Source organism: Macaca nemestrina, chromosome 11, assembly GCF_043159975.1.
Source record: "Macaca nemestrina isolate mMacNem1 chromosome 11, mMacNem.hap1, whole genome shotgun sequence".
Classification (NCBI taxonomy): Eukaryota; Metazoa; Chordata; class Mammalia; order Primates; family Cercopithecidae; genus Macaca; species Macaca nemestrina.
Genome location: NC_092135.1, coordinates 56,195,594 through 56,211,092, shown reverse-complemented (window position 1 = coordinate 56,211,092; position 15,499 = coordinate 56,195,594). Strand labels below are relative to the sequence as shown.

Sequence of the window (15,499 nt, the reverse complement as noted above, 5' to 3'; positions counted from 1 at the left end):
TTTAACGAGAAATTAAACTTCATTAATTTCAAAGTACCTCTCCACAAAATACAGGTAGGAAGAAAGAGTAACTTTATAGTGGAGAAACCTGACAGGCACTACCTTAATTAAGCAATCAAAGTCAACAGCATCAGTAATGGACAAAGGGAAATCAGGTAATGCAATGAGAAGAGCACAGCATCACTTCTGTGATATTCCTGCCAGATGCATGTTCTGGGCCTAGTCATGAGGAAACATCAGACAAGCCAAAATTGAAGGACATGCTACAAAATAACTGGCATGTAATCTTCAAAAGTGTCAAGATCCTGAAAGTCAGAGACTGAGTAGCAATTCTGGGCTGAAGGGGACTAAGGAGACATGACAACGATATGCAATGCTTGTTTCAGAACTGGAGCCTTTTTCTATAAAGGACATTATTGGAACGTTGGCAAAACGTGAATGAGATCTGAGGATTGGTTGATAGTAATATTATCGATGTTAAATCTCTTGTTGCTGCGAGTTGTCTTGTGGTTATGTAGTAGTATGTCCTTGTTTGCAGGAAAGACACCCTCAAGTATTCAGCAGGGATGGGAAATCAGGGCAACAGTTTCCTCTGAAATAGAACCTTCCTTCAGAAAAATAAACTTCCTTATACTCTACTTGCAACTTTTCTATAAGTCTGTGATTATTTCCAAACATAAAAACATAACAAATTTTAAAAAGAAAAAAAATTTCTTTCACTGAAAATTCATAAAATATGGAACACAAAGAAGAAAATAAAAATAAATCTATTCACATTGATTACTACTACTCCACTTTGGTGTATAGCTTTGCTGTCATTTATTATACATCCACACACACACACACACACACACACACACACATACACACTTTTAAAATAAAATTAGAATTATTTCTATCTCTGATCTTGCTTTAGAATTTTAATATTATATGTAAGCTATATGTCACTAAATAGTCATTTATAATTTTTTTTTTTTGAGATGGAGTCTTTCTCTGTCACTCAGGCTAGAGTGTAGTGGTGTGATCTCAGCTCACTGCAACCTCCACCTCCCAGGTTCAAGTGATTCTCCTGCCTCAGCCTCCCAAGTAGCTAAAATTACAGGCATGCATCACCATGCCCAGTTAAATTTTTTTTTTTTTTTGTACTTTTAGTAGGGACAGGGTTTCACCATGTTGGCCAGGCTGGTCTTGAACTCGTGACCTCAGGTCATCCATCCACCTCAGCCTCACAGAGTGCTGGGATTACAGGCATGAGCCACCACGCCCAGCATATAATATCATTTTTTATGGCAACTTTTTTACATGTAAAAGTGTGTTATCATTGAAATATTCAGATTTGTTGTTGTTGTTGTTATTGTGTTTTTTTTGAGATGGAGTCTTGCTCCGTCACCCAGGCTGGAGGGCAGTGGTGCGATCTCGGCTCACTGCAACCTCTGCCTCCTGGATTCTAGCGATTCTCCTGCTTCAGCCTCCTGAGTAGCTGGGATTACAGGCACCTGCCACCATGCGCAGCTTTTTTTTTTTTTAATTTATTTTTTATTTTTAGTAGAGACAGGGTTTTACCATGTTGGCCAGGTTGGTCTTGAACTCCTGACCTCGTGATCTACCTGCCTTGGTCTCCCAAAGTGCTGGGATTACAGGTGTGAGCCACTGTGCCTGGCCTCAGATTTCATTTTAAAATTATCTGAACACTTCTATTCAAGTTTGTCAGCTCTGTCACTTGGTCATGTCAAACTAGCCTTAGCTAGCAGTTACAAAATATAACTTGGAGCAAATAAGTTAATACATATGTCAAACAAGAATGATGCTAGCTGTTTACACACACTTTGCCTTATACATATTTCCCATTGGACAGGACTAGAAGCATAGTTTTCTAGACATAAGTCGGCACTAGTATTAATATTTCAATACTCTCCCTCTCAGCCCTTTTCCCAACAACAAAAATATAATAGTGAATTTGTGAATATACGTCAATTTATTCTACTCTTGGTAGATATCTGGTGTGTTAGTCCATTTGAGCTACTATAACAAAATACTGTAGACTAGGTAATTAATAAACTTCAGAAATTGATTGCTTATGGTTCTGGAGGCTGGGAAGTCCAAGCCTGAGGTGCCAGCAGCATTTGGCGATGAGAGCTTGATGAGGCAAGATGAGGATTGTTCTCTGCCTCAAAGATGGGCCCTTGTTGCTCTGTCTTCACATGGTGGAAGAGGCAAATACACACCTTTTGATCTCTTTTGTAAGGGCACTAATCCCATTCGGAAGTAAGAAGCCCTCATGACTTAATAACTTCCTAAGAGGCCCCAACTCTTAATACAGTCACATTGGGGATTCAGTTTCAGCATATGAATTTAGCCAGTGGGTGGGGGCATGAAACACCAACATTCAGACCATAGCATCTGGGTAGTTTCTTTTTGTTTGTTTGTTTGTTTCAGGTAGTGCTGTGGTGTGATCAGGGCTCACTGCAGCCTTGACCTCCTGGGCTTAAGCCAACCTCCCACTTCAGCTTTCTGAGAAGGTGGAACTATAGGTACACACCACCATACTCGGCTAGTTTTTAATTTTTTTCGTAGAGCTAGTATCTGTTTGTTGCCCAGGCTGTGGGTCATTTCTAACATGGGTTACTAGAGGTAGCGCTGCTATGACCATTCTTATATATATCTTCTGATGAATATATGTGCAAATTTCTGTTGAGTATATAAAAGGTATAATGGCTGGGTCATACTAGATGAACTGCCAGTGATTTTTTTTTCTAAAGAAGTTGTTCCAGTTTACACTACCACCAGCCATGTGTGAATGTTCTGGTTGCTCCACTTTCTTACCAACATTTGGTATTTTCTATCTTTTTCATTTCAGCTACCCCAGTGTGTTTATAGAGGTATTACACTGTGGTTTTAAATTGGATTTTGCTAATGGATAAAGTTGAGCGCATTTTAATATGTTTATTGGCCACTTGGGTATCCTTTTATTGTGGAGTGTCTGTTGAGGTCTTCTGCCCCATTTTTTATTGAGTTGTCTGCCTTTTTCTCATTAATTTGTATATGCTTTAATATATAGATATGTATTCTGGATTCAAGTCTTTTGAAAAGATATATGGCAAATGGATTTTCCTGCTCTTCAGGCTCCCTTTTCACTCCCTTAATGATGTCTTTGGATGAATAGATGGTCTTAATTTTAGTATTTCCCAACTTATTACATTTTCCATTTAAGATGAACATTTTTTTAAAAGAAATCTTTGCCAATTCCAAGGTCATGAATATGTTCTCCTTTGTTTTATTCCAAAATGTTCATTTTTATCTCTCACATTTAGATCTTCTGTACATCTGGAATTGATTTATGTGACTGTTGGGAAGTAGGAGATCAAGAATCACTTTTTCCATGTGGATATCCAACTGACCCAGGACCATTTATTAAAGACTGTTCTTTCCATACTGCACAGCAGTATGACTCACTTCTTCATAAACCAGGTGATCGTGTATGTATGGATCTGTTTCTTGAGACTCTTTATACTGTTCATTGACCTATTTGCCCATCCTTGCTCCAGTAACAGTCTTGATAATTAGGGCTTCATAATGGATCTTGATATATGGTACTATAAATCCTCCAGCTTTGCTCTTTTCATCAAGATTCTCTTGGCTATCCTTTGTCCTTGCATTTCTATACATATTTTTAAACCAACTTGCCAATTTTCACATGCACAAAAAAACTTTCTCGGATTTCAGTTGAGATCATATAAATCAATTTGGAAGAGTTGACGTTTTTACAATACTGAGTCTTTTCCACCATTTAAGTAATTTGCTGAGGGTGCCAGTTTATAAGTGGTGGACCTGGAATTCAGTCTTTCACAGCCTGACTCCAAAGACCAACACTACCCTAGAGTTTAGGTATACCTTAGTTTTGAGGATATGCTATTTTTATTTCAACTATATTTTATTTTATTTTATTTTTTTTCAAGAGAATTAAATCGTTTATTGATTACACATGATAATGGATGATACACAAGCTTCATTCCCATCTATAATTTTATCTGGTACCATTATTCAATTTAGATATATTGCATAGGATGTGCCAACAATCACTTTTATAACCAATAATTCCATGATTTTGCTTGGGTAATCCCTTTTAACGGTGAACTTCAGGTCACAACAGTAACTATCAGTTCAACTACACCAAGGTTTCTGAAGACAATGGCTTCTCCACCCAAGCAGGTTGTATATAAATTCCAAATAGAACCTGGCATCACCCTGAAGGAATTCTAACTTCACACTGTTGGGGAAGTTTACCAAGATGGCTTCAGAGTAGACTAACTTTACACAGCACATTAAAAACAAGACATTTATTCAGCGTCACGATCAGACTATTACATTTAGCAATCAACAGCATGGGTGCAAAAAAAAAAAAAAAAAAAACTACATTAAAACCCTTTGTTGGAATGCTTTACACTTTCCACAGAATAGAAACTAAAATAACCTGTTATACAATTAGTCACAAATACAGTCCTCGAGTTTTTTGCCCATACACATGAGTATTTGTCTAAAACATGTCTTCTTTGTAGCAGCTAGGCCCTGCCACCACTGTGCTTGGCTGAGTTCACAAATCTGTTGTAACCTGTAGCTTCCCTGTCACTTCTCTGGCTCTCCTCTCCTGCTAAGCTTTGTTTCCTAATTAAAATCTTCTGCCACTGCCATAGCTACTGCTGCTGCTGGAACCGCCATAGCCACCTTGGTTTCGTGGTTTTGCAAAGTATTGACCTCCACCGCCATAGGGGCCAGAGCTTCTGCCTCCAAAATTTCCTCCCTTCATGGGTCCAAAATTTGAAGACTGATTGTTGTAATTGCCAAAATCATTGTAGCTTCCACCACCTCCAAAATTGCTTCCATCATTACCAAATCCATTATAGCCATCCCCACTGCCACCATATCCACCACCACCACGGCTGCCACCAAAGCCACCACGACCACTGAAGTTTCCTCCACGACCGAAGTTGTCATTCCCACCGAAACCACCTCCATGACCACCACCAAAGTTTCCAGAACCACTTCGACCTCTTTGGCTGGATGAAGCACTAGCCATCTCTTGCTTTGACAGGGCTTTCCTAACTTCACAGTTGTGGCCATTCACAGTATGGCATTTCTGAATGACAATCTTATCCACGGAGTCATGGTCGTCAAAGGTTACAAAGGCAAAGCCCCTTTTCTTGCCACTGCCTCGGTCAGTCATGATTTCAGTCACTTCAATTTTCCCATACTGTTCAAAATAATCTCTTAGGTGATGTTCTTCGGTGTCTTCTTTAATGCCACCAACAAATATCTTTTTCACAGTTAAGTGGGCACCTGGTCTTTGAGAATCTTCTCTTGAGACAGCTCTCTTTGGTTCCACAACTCTTCCGTCCACCTTGTGTGGCCTTGCATTCATAGCTGCATCCACCTCCTCCACAGTGGCATATGTGACAAACCCAAAGCCCCTGGAACGCTTGGTGTTTGGATCTCTCAGTACCACACAGTCCGTGAGCGTTCCCCATTGCTCAAAATGGCTCCTCAGGCTCTCATCGGTTGTTTCAAAGCTCAACCCTCCAATGAAGAGCTTCCTCAGCTGTTCGGGCTCTTTAGGAGACTCTGACTTAGACATGACGGCAGGGAGAAGAGAGACTTTAACGATGCTTCTTCGGCGGCGTCCACGGGCAGAAAGCTATTTCAACTATATTTTAAATGAACCTATTTTATTGGTCTACTATAATGCTTTCTTTTACAGTACTATTGTCTTAAAACCTTGCATTGTATGGGTATCTCATAATTTAATTTAACCAGTCGCCTATGATCACTAATTTTAAAGTCATTTTCAGTTTTTCTTCAAGTAGATAATTCAGCTACAAGCATACTTGTAAAGATATCTTTTTGTACATGTTTTCTTGGGATAACTCTCTAAAATTGTCACTGGGTTAAATGGTATAAAAATGTTAAGAATTTTGGTACAGAGTTGGCTGCAGTCATGCACACCTATAGTCAGCTACTCAAGAGGCTGAAGTAGGAGGATCGCTTGAGCCAAGGAGTTCAAGACCAGCCTGGGCATCATAGTGAGACCCCATCTCAAAAGCAAAGAGAATTTTGGTACAGGTGTACCTTGGAGATATTGCAGGTTTGATTCCAGACCACTATAGTAAAGCTAATACTGCAATAAAGAAAGTGACATGAATCTTTTGGTTTTCCAGTGCCTGTAAAAGTTTATGTTTACAGTATACTATAGTCTATTAAGTATGCAATAGCATTATGTCTAAAAAATAATATACATATCTTAATTTTAAAATCCTTTAGTGCTAAAAAATGCCAATGCTCATCTGAGCCTCAGTTAGTCATAATTTTTTTGCTGGTGGAGGGTCTTGCCTCGATGTTGATGGCTGCTTACTGATCAGGGTAGTGGCTGGGGAGGTTGGGGTAGCTGCAACAATTTTTAAAAAGAAGACAACAATGCAATCCCTCCCCCCTCCCCCCGACAGGCCCCGGTGTGTGATGTTCCCCTTTCCGAGTCCAAGTGATCTCATTGTTCAGTTCCCACCTATGAGTGAGAACATGTGGTGTTTGGTTTTCTGTTCTTGTGATAGTTTGCTGAGAATGATGGTTTCCAGCTGCATCCATGTCCCTACAAAGGACACGAACTCATCTTTTTTTATGGCTGCATAGTATTCCGTGGTGTATATGTGCCACATTTTCTTAATCCAGTCTGTCACTGATGGACATTTGGGTTGATTCCAAGTCTTTGCTATTGTGAATAGTGCCGCAATAAACATACGTGTGCATGTGTCTTTATAGCAGCATGATTTATAATCCTTTGGGTATATACCCAGTAATGGGATGGCTAGGTCATATGGTACTTCTAGTTCTAGATCCTTGAGGAATCGCCATACTGTTTTCCATAATGGTTGAACTAGTTTACAATCCCACCAACAGTGTAAAAGTGTTCCTATTTCTCCACATCCTCTCCAGCACCTGTTGTTTCCTGACTTTTTAATGATTGCCATTCTAACTGGTGTGAGATGGTATCTCATTGTGGTTTTGATTTGCATTTCTCTGATGGCCAGTGATGATGAGCATTTTTTCATGTGTCTGTTGGCTGTATGAATGTCCTCTTTTGAGAAATGTCTGTTATACCTGATGTAAATGACGAGTTGATGGGTGCCGACGAGTTAATGGGTGCAGCACACCAACATGGCACAAGTATACATATGTAACAAACCTGCACAATATGCACATGTACCCTAGGACTTAAAGTATAATTTAAAAAAAGCAAAAAAAAATAAATAAATAAAATAAAATTATAAGTGTAAAATATGAATTTATAACTTTCTAAATGATCATCTTTCATTAAAATTAAAGTCAATCTTGGCCGGGTGCGGTGGCTCAAGCCTGTAATCCCAGCACTTTGGGAGGCCGAGACGGGCGGATCACGAGGTCAGGAGATCTCGACCATCCTGGCTAACACAATGAAACCCCGTCTCTACTAAAAATACAAAAAAATTAGCCGGGCGCGGTTGTGGGCGCCTGTAGTCCCAGCTACTCGGGAGGCTGAGGCAGGAGAATGGCGTAAACCTGGGAGGCGGAGCTTGCAGTGAGCCGAGATAGCGCCACTGCACTCCAGCCTGGGCGACAGAGCGAGACTCCGTCTCAAAAAAAAAAAAAAAAAAAAAAAAAAAAATTAAAGTCAATCTTTTGATTCTAAAAATAAAAACTAAAAAATAAAAAGAAGACAACAGTGAAGTTTGACACATCAATTAACTCTTCCTTTCATGAAAGATTTCTGTGAAGCATGTGATGCTTTTGATAGCATTTTACCCACCATAGAACTTCTTTCAAAATTGGAGTCAATCTTCTCAAACCCTGACATTGCTTTATCAACTAAGTTTATATAATATTCAAAATCCTTTATTATTTCAACAGTGTTCACAAGCATCTTCGCCAGGTATAGATTTCATCTCCAGAAACCAGTTTCTTTGCTTATCCACAAGAAGCAACTCCTCAACTGTTCAAGTTATATCATGAGATTGCAGCAAATTCATTCACATCTTAGGCTCTAATCCTAGTTTCCTTGCTATTTCCATCACATCTGCAGTTACTTCCTCCATGAAGGTGTTGAACCCCTCAAAGTTATTTACAAGGGTTGGAATCAACGTCTTCCAAGCTCTTGTTAATGTTGCTATTTATTTTGACCTCTTTCCAGAAATCATGAATGTTCTTAGTGGCATCTGGAATAGTTAATACTTTGTGGAAGATTTTTAATTTACTTTGCCCAGATACATCAGAGGAATTACTATCTATGACAGCTATAGCCTTATGAAATGTGTTTCTTAAATAATAAGACTTGAAAGTTGAAATTACTCCTGATCCATGGGCTGCAGAATAAATGTTATGTTAGCAGGCATGAAAGCAACATTAATTTCCTGTACATCTCCATCAGAGCTCATGGGTGTCTAGGTGCATTGTCAATGAGCAGTAAATTTTGAAAGGAATCTTTTTTTCTGAGCAGTAAGTCTCAACAGTGGGCTTAAAATATTCAGTTAATCATGATGTAAACAGATGTGCTATCACCCAGGCTTTGTTGCTCCATTTATAGAACACAGACAGTAGATTTATCATAATTCTTAAGAGCCCCAGGATTTTCAGAATGGTAAAGGAGTGCTGGCTTCAACTTAAAGTCACCAGCTGCGTTAGACCCTAACAAGAAAGTCAACCTGTCCTTTGAATCTCTGAAGCCCCGCATTGTTTTTTCATCTCTGGCTATGAAAGTCCTAGATGGCATTTTCTTTCAGCATAAGGCTGTTTCATCTACTCTGAAAATCTACTGTTTAGTGTAGCTACCTTCACCGGTGATGTTAGCAAGAGCTTCAGGATAACTTGCTGCAGCTTCTGAATCGGCACTTGCTGCTCCATCTTGCATTTTTATGTTCTGAATACAGCAACTTTCCATAAACCTTATGAGCCAACTTCTGCCAGCTTCAAACTTTTGCAGCTTCCTCACATCTCTTAGGCTTCCTAGAATCAAAGAGAGTTAGGGCCTTGCTCTGAATTAGGGTTTTGCTTAAAGACTGTTGTGGCAGCTTTGATCTTCTATCCAGACCACTCAAACTTACTCCATATGAGCAATAAGACTGTTTTGCTTTCTTATCATTTGCATGTTTACTGGAGTAGCCCTTTTCATTTCTTTCAAGAACTTTTCCTTTGCATTCACAGCTTGGCTAACTGGCACAAGAGGTCTAATTTTCATCGCATTTTGGCTTTTGAAATGTCTTCCTCACCAAGCTCAAACATTTTTAGCTTTTGATTCTAAGTTAAAGATGTACTCTTCTCCCTCAATTGAACACCTACAGGACATTGTAGTGTTATTAATTAGCCTAATTTCAATATTGTTGTGTCTCAGAAAAGAGGGGCACCCCAGGAGAGGGAAGGACAGAGGAAAGCAGCTGGAATGAATTAGTCAGAATACACACAACATTTATCAAGTTTGCTTTCTTATGTGGATGCAGTTTGAGGTGCACTAAAACAATTACAATAGTAACATCAAAGATCACCAATCATAGATCACCATAATAAATATAATGAAGGGTTTTGCAGTAATTACCAAAATGAGACGCAGAGACATGAAGCAAGCACAGCTGTTGAAAAGATGGTGCTGACAGACTTGCCTGACACAGGATTGCCACAGACCTTCAATATCTGTGAAGTGCAATGAAATGAAGCACAAAACAAGGTATGCCTGTATGTTGCCAGACAGCCCCCTAGATACCCACCAACAATGAGTACAAGAGTTAATTTACTGCCACCTTCCCAATTACATATATACATATTATTTTTTGTTAATTTGATTGGGAATGTTGTGGTTATTTTACTTTGCATGTTTTTGACTGCCAGTAACAAGCGGTAGTCATATGTTAGTGACTATTTCGTATGTTACTGACCATTATATTTTGAAACAAAGTATTTGCTGGTAGTTTTAAAGCCAAGCGGAAAATCCTATGCAGCCACATTCTGTTTGTCCTTGTGTTACATGACAATTTGCCCCCCACCCACCATCCACACACCGTACCCCTCCAGCCAGAAAGGAAAACTCCCTTCCCTCTTTCTCTAAGGAAGAGCAGTTTTTTCCTCTACTTCCCCTAGTTTTCATAGACATTGATTTTTTTTTTTTTTTTTTTGTAAAAGGACTTCCAAATCATTGTTCAGAGAATATGGATCCTTGTGCAAAGAGATTATGAAAAAAAGGATAGTGGAAAATTGTCCCCTCCTTGCCTCTGTGAAGGACTAGGTTGAAGCAAAAATTGAAACAACAGAAGACTGACATTATGAACACCCCCCATTCAGCCCCTCTCCTCACATCACCTCCCTCTTCTCCAGGTAGCTGCTCATCCTTAGTCACCACCTCTCCCTGAAAACCCCACCCAGACCTGAGGGCCCACCTTTCGTGCTTCAAAATTAGCCACTCTAGTTCCTCTGCAGTAAAAACTCTACCCACCTCAGTGCAGCTAACAGCTAATGTCAACTATAAATTTGCCTTTATAGGGAGGAAGATTTTCTTTTATGATTTAAACTTGAGAGAATTGAAAAGACGAGATAGGAAGGGAAGGACATTTTTTTCTCTTTTTGTTCCTTCTGCGTTTCTTTTTCTTCCCTCTTCCTTTCCCTCCCTCTAAACTTTATCTTAACTCCTTTCATCTTCCCCTTGCATTTATTTACTTCCTAGGCTGGAGATCTTTTCAAACTTAACTGGCGATAATACAAAATGCATTAATATTTCTTACCTGTTATAACTATTTCATTTATTCAAAACATATTAGTGGCTACCATGTTCCAGGCCCTGTAATTTAATAGAGTTTTATAGTCTTTGTTGTTAAAGAGTGGTAGGTTGCTATTTTTTATTAAAAATTTTAAAAATACCCTTTGTGTAACATTTTAGAGGAAAATTACTCCTTGCATAACTGATCCTTCATGGAAAACTATTCTGGAGTATTGTAAACTCACAGATGTATTCTTTTGTGTTACTTTTTGATAGTATACTTAAGTTTCTGAGGATTTTTTTCTTTCCCCTTCCAGAACCACCTACATATCTCTTAACCTACTCTCGTTTAGCTATGTTAAAACTACATGTAAAATTCTACTGGAGTTTTAAGATAGGAAATTTTGCTAGATGTAATTTTCTCATGCTACTATTGAAAAGAAATGACAGTAATATTTTCTAGTATTTTACCTATATCTATATTGAGAGGTGTTTTTCTAGAACAATTTTTATACTGCTTTATGTAGAGAGACATCAGAATCTCCTGGGTGCTTCATATTATCCCAGTCTATCTCAGTTGAGGATTTTGTTTGGCTGAAAGTTACAGAACCTGATTGCAGAAGCTTGGGGATTTATTTTTCTCATTACAACAAGTCCAGAGGGAAAGAGTCCAGGGCTGGTACAGCAGATTCTTGATAACAACGTCCCAGGCTCCCCTTGGCTTTCTTCTCTGCAACAGTATGAATCTTTCATCCTAATACTCACTCCATGTCTAGCTTTATGTCCGCATTTCATGCAGGAAGAAAGGAGAAAGGGCAAGGAATAAGGAGGTGTGCCTGTATGAGAAAACATATCTTGCCCTGAAATTCCCAGCAGACCTCTGGTCGTGTCTCATTGGTTGGAATTGTATCACATGGTCATTTACAGTCTCAGAGCTGTCAAAGGAAAGCCAATATTTTACCCTGAACAAAACTAGAATGTGTTAGAAAGGGAAAAAGTAGAATATTAGTACCTAGCTGTGTCTTCCACAGTTTTAAACTTCAGAGGATAAAATTTCCTCAGCAGTGATAGTGAAAAGCACATCAAAATGCCATTTAATTGTTGAATTCTATAACCTTGCTTGTGGCCTTTGCTTTCATGGTTTTCTTTTAATTATCAAGCTTGTAATCAAGGGAAAGACAATGCATTTGTGACCATTAATCAGAAGAAAAACTGTTTTGAATAATTTTTGTTAAAGGTGTCGAAAGAAATTTATCTTACAAGGCAGAACAAATTTATTTAAAAATTATTTAATTATGTACAAAATTAAAGTTAACTGGATATTTCAGGCTGGCCTTCACAGGGTTTGTGTGACTTGGTAGGGTCGAGGAGCTCTGGGGAAGTGGTCCAAACTTCGTGGGTTCAGAAATGTGAGTGATGAGTGATCAGACTGGGGTTGTCACCAGCAGAACCCACTTGGTAATCATTTATGGACTCTAATGTTGTTGCATTAATTTTACAATAGAAATGAGAATTGCAGTCAGCCCTCCATCTCTGCAGGTTTTGTATTTGTGAATTCAAACAACTTCATATAGAAAATATTTTAAAATAAATAACATAGAACAACAAAAATAAAAATACAGCATAACTATTTATATAGCATTTACCTTGTATTAGGTATTGTAAATAAGTTAGAGATGATTTAAAGCATACAGGAGGATGTGCATAGGTTATATGCAAACACTACACTATTTTCTATGAGACACTTTAGTATCCATACACTTTGGTATCCATGGAGGTCCTGGAACCAGTTCCCTGCAGATACTGAGGGATGACTGTATTTAGTGATAGGACACTTTGGGGCAATGTTGATTACTTTTAATTACATATACACACACACACGCGCACACACACACACATATACACACGTATATATGGATATATATACATATATAGATACACGCACACTCATTGTAAAAATGCAATGATTTTATTACAGTTAAAGCTAAAGTCCCCTTTGACACTAACCTCCAATTGCAGCATCCTCTTCAGTTTGGTCTACGTGTGGGCCTTTAGGCTTTTTTTCTTGAGAGAGAGCACATGCACAAGGAGGGGTGGGTAGTATTGTTTGAAGTCTGTTCATGTTTATATAATGGTATCATATGGTATGTATCATAGTGCAACTTGCTTTTTTCACTCAATAATATATGTTGGAGGTAAAACTACATTATTTGTGTCTACTATGCGTGGAATCTCCTTCTTACCCCCAAGCTCTTGGAGAAGTAAGATAGCATAGATATCCTTAGATTACTAACAAAATGCAAGTTTCTCCATGTGGGGGTTGTGTGCTATGATTGACAGCTGAGTAGCTGGTCTGGAGCACTGGTCAACTGTAGTTAATGTGAACTTAGAGCCAGTGCTGAAAGTTTAAAGTGGGCATGTGTTTTCTTCCTCACTTTTTCACATATACCTCAATCTATGCCATTTTGACTTGGAGGTTGTTCTTGATAATAGTTTGCGTCTCATACAGGTGAGCCTAGATTTAAATATAAGGGGAAAGCAGGTGAAAACTATGTGTTTGCTTCTACTACTACCATGCGTTAGGTGCAGGACTGTGATCTATAATGTAATCACTTAATGCTCTTTCAGCAAATATGTATTGAATATCTAGCAGGTACCAGATACTATTTTAGGCAGTCTGGAGAAACAGAGATGATCCGCTAAAGGCCTTGTTTTCATGGAGCATTTATCCTAATGGTAGATGTGAACAATAGGAAAGTTAATAAATGTACAGTGTAATGCCACACAGTGAGCCATACCAGAAAGGAAAATAATTGGAATGAGAGGGTGAAGAATAATTGGGGTTAGAGGGAGCTGCTTTAGATGACATTGCCAGAGATGGTCTCTCTGCAGAGGCCTGAATAAATCTATAGCCCTTAATCTAGTATACAATAGATGTTTAATAAACATTGGAATAAGAGCATAAATAAATTAGAGAAACAGTGGGGACAAACACAAAGTATAATAATAGCACAAGGTAAAGGAAAGATCATTTCTGTCTGTGTTAGGAGAAGCTCCAGTAGGATGATTAAGATGAGACTGAAAAATAAGTAGGCATTGGTCAGAGAGGCAATGGCAGAGAAAACCCTTCCAAGAATAGGTAATAGTGTGTGTACTATTTCAAACAAGAGTGATATGAAAGAGCTTATCAGTTTCCTATTGCTAAAAAACGTTACCACAACCTTAGTGACTTAATACAAATTTGTGATCTTACAATTCTGGAGGTCAGACATCCAAAATAACAGCAAGCTGTGGGCAAGGCTGTATTCCTCTGGAGCCTCTAGGGGAGAATCTGTTTCCTTTCCTTTTCCAGCATCTAGAGGCTACCTGCATTCTTTGGGTCATGGTTTCATTCCTCTATCTTCAACGCCAGAAGCGTGGCATCTTCAAACCTTCCTGCTTCTGACCTCTGCTTCTGTCATCACATCTCTGATTCTGACCTTCCTGCCTCCTTCTAATAAGGGCCCTTCTGACTACATTAGGCCCACCTGGATAAGCCAGGCTAATCTCTTTATATAACATTAGCTGATTAGCAATCTAAACTATCTTTGCCACCTTAATTCCCCTTTGCCACATAACATAACATGTTCATAGGTTCTGAGGATTAGGACCTACATGGACATCTTTGGGGCACTATTGTTCTGCCTTTCACGAGCAGTGTCCATTCAGGCATCTACAAATGGTTTGGGAATGCTCAAAAGTAATGTACAAATAAGGTAATGGGTAATGAAGGGGCTAGATAGTCAAGAGCTAGATTGTCCTGGAGAGCAATGAGAAACTATTTGGTAGGTCAGGGAGTTCTATGATATATTTGGGTGTTTGAGACATGACTTATCCAGGCAGTTGTGTGATGGTAGCTGGCCTAGAAGAGCAGATAAAAGGATATTGATAAAACTCTACATACAGGATATGGAGGGGGTGAATTATATAATACCCTGCAGCTGTCGGAGAGCTTAGGCATAAAAGGGACCAAGAGGAAGCAGGTGAACCCCTTACATCAAGTACAGGTATGTAGGATGGGAAAGTAGATTCCCAAATTGTGTCAGAAAATCGACAAATCTTAAATTTAAGCATGTCCAAAATGGCAAGTCATGTGGGAGGATAAGTGGTAAGTCTTTCCAAAGCAGAGGATTACTTTCATTATTCTTTCTTTATGAATCCCACATTCAAGGGGAAAATTAGAGGCAAAACCGTATTCCTTCATAAATAAGTACTTAGTTTCCCTAAGGTGATTTGTCAAACTCAAAACTCCCAGTCATAGTTTCTGGTCAGAATTTCTGAGACAGTGGAAACTGTGAATTCATCTATTTCCCTCCAAAAAACATCTGGAAAATTCCCATTTTTATGTAGCATATACCTAATTTATACCTTTTCTGTTGGGGTTTTGGAATTATTAAAATAGTTTGGAGGATATATAGAGGGAGTAAGGGCATGAGACGCTCCAATGCAGTTACCTTCACTCTCCGTGGGGCTCTGAAGTCCCATGGAAAACGGGCCCTTTTAGGTTATTTGCCGTGGTTAAACTCTTTTCTTTCTCCCGGACTCTGTTCCCCAGACTGGAAAAGCCTATGGGATGTATAGAGCTGTATTTGAATTATTTTATTAGCAAGATTGATTGAGGCTCTCTACTTGGAGCTGTTTTAAGCATTAAAAACTGAGAAAATCATATAGGTTGACTATATGTGGAATTGGTTCATA

General features: G+C 38.8%; 1 protein-coding gene and 1 pseudogene across 7 annotated transcripts in view; one reads left to right on the top strand and one right to left on the bottom strand.

The window, feature by feature from the left end:
* The window catches only part of LOC105493206 (coiled-coil domain containing 148), a 285,928-nt gene that overhangs the window by 67,969 nt on the left and 202,460 nt on the right, over positions 1-15,499 (top strand). Inside the window, exon 1 of one of the 7 annotated variants that reach the window (XM_071072802.1) lies at positions 3,314-3,476. The exons of 5 other annotated variants lie outside the window; for them this stretch is intronic. The gene's annotated coding sequence lies outside the window, so the exon portion shown is untranslated. Of the gene's footprint in view, positions 1-3,313; positions 3,477-15,499 lie in introns of those variants that run through there. One more of the 7 variants, XM_071072805.1, reaches the window with a different exon arrangement.
* On the bottom strand, positions 4,323-5,676 carry LOC105475086 (heterogeneous nuclear ribonucleoprotein A1-like; annotated as a pseudogene).